The sequence below is a fragment of the Egretta garzetta genome, unplaced genomic scaffold (genome assembly GCF_000687185.1).
Source record: "Egretta garzetta isolate BGI_Z169 unplaced genomic scaffold, ASM68718v1 scaffold161, whole genome shotgun sequence".
Classification (NCBI taxonomy): Eukaryota; Metazoa; Chordata; class Aves; order Pelecaniformes; family Ardeidae; genus Egretta; species Egretta garzetta.
In genome coordinates this window covers 1,087,977-1,089,740 of record NW_009258754.1, presented here as the reverse complement: position 1 = coordinate 1,089,740, position 1,764 = coordinate 1,087,977, and the positions used below count along the sequence as shown (strand labels likewise).

At 52.3% G+C, this 1,764-nt stretch overlaps 1 protein-coding gene across 1 annotated transcript in view; it reads right to left on the bottom strand.

Annotated features, from left to right (window-relative positions):
- AP1S3 (adaptor related protein complex 1 subunit sigma 3) overlaps nucleotides 1-1,764 on the bottom strand; it is a 23,452-nt gene that overhangs the window by 18,737 nt on the left and 2,951 nt on the right. The window lies entirely within an intron of this gene.

Sequence of the window (1,764 nt, the reverse complement as noted above, 5' to 3'; positions counted from 1 at the left end):
CTACCCGCGCAGAGGGCGCCGTTCTCCCTGCGGGGAAGCCCGCGTTTAATAAAAACACTTCGTTTTCTCCCCCGGCGCTAGCTACCAAGCATTCATACCCTGCGGCCACTCTGGTAGAGCCCCAGGCCTGACTGCATCCCATCTCCATCAACGTGAAACTCAGATGGTTGAAATACCTTAAATGGCTGGACTTTGCTAACGGAGCTGGATGAGAGAGCAGGACATAAGCAGCTCTGCCGGTAGATCAGCAAATCCCTGTAACCTCTAGCAGGGATTTGCTGATAAGCAGCTTGTGCCAAAAGAATGTGCAACATCCACAGACTCAGCACTTGAATCAAAAACTCTAAATCCAGGCCTAAGGCTTCTCAAGCTCTTACCAGGAGTCTGATCCAGATGCAAACTACCACATGAGCATAAAATGAGAAACTTTCGATGTTAAGTCCCATGTTTGTAGTCTAGAGGAGAGACATTCCCCAGCGCACCGCATGCATCTCACCCCGAGCACAGCATGTCTGAGTTCAGGTTATGGTTCCCGTCTGCTCTGGGCAGAGCTGTGTCCCGCTGGCGTGCAGCGCTAGATGCATCTGAATCATACCCTGAATTCAGCTTTTGATCAAGTGCTGAGTCTGTGGAAAAGGATATCAGAAGTTGCTCAGGGGACACTGTGGTGTCAATGGCTGACACTGGTGGAACCCCTCTTCAGCCTCCAGCTTCAGCAAAGGGGGAAAGGTCTCTCGGTCAAAACCAATTGTGCAGGCTTGGCTGAGAGCGAAACTGAGCTGAAATCCACTCACAGTTGGAAATGCTTGTTTGCAAGAGCAGAGAGCATATGCAGGGGTGTGCTCCTTACAGTTGTTTAACAGCGTGGAGGCAATTTCCACATTTCCCTAAGCATGCATGACCCTACTCCTCTCTGCTCTCCGTAAGCTTCGATTTGGTCCATACAGACACGCTGTTCATAGAGCCCTTCACTGCTGCTTGCTCAGTTCTGGTTTCTGTAAGTTCCAGCCCCGTCCCGCCATGCTGCGCTGTGATGCTGCCAGCTGCCGAGCGCTCTAGTTTCGCTTCTGGAGTGCACAGCACAAGAAGTACGAGTCCCAGCTGCCTACAGATCTCACCAATACTTCATCTGCTCGCTTGCCTCTGGCCTCTTGCCGCTTCCTGAGTACACGTCCCGGGCCCATAACACAGCACTATCTACACATCGCGTGAGCACGCTCGCCCTTTGCCGCACAGCTGTGGTGCAGCACACACCGTGCCACGCTGCCAGACAGCACTGGCCTCGCTGGTTTTGCTGGGGCACCATCTTCCCCTTCAGTGAGCCTGCCAAATACTTGCTTACTGCTATCAGCATCTGTTAAAGTAGACCAAAACCTTTGCTAGATTCTCCAAGAGATAGCTGGGATGAGTAAACAGGCCACGGGAAGTGCCACAGTACCCATGCTGCCTTTTGGCAGGTAAACGTCTGGCTTCCCCACAAGCATGGTCCTGCTCCTGTCCCTCACAGCCCCCAGCTCTACCTTCTGCCTATGCGGAACAACAGAGAGCTGGCTCTGCACTTAAACCCCAAGCATTCCTTGGAATGGGGAGTGTCCGCAGATACCACTGCAGCACTGGGAAAGCCACATCTCTGCCTGTGAACACTCGGTACTGGATTTGCCCAATACACAAGAACGTGGACACCACAGTGCGGTTGTACCGCAGATGTGGGGCATCAACACTTTAATCTCCAAAATTAATTAAGAGTTAAGGGGTGAACATTCC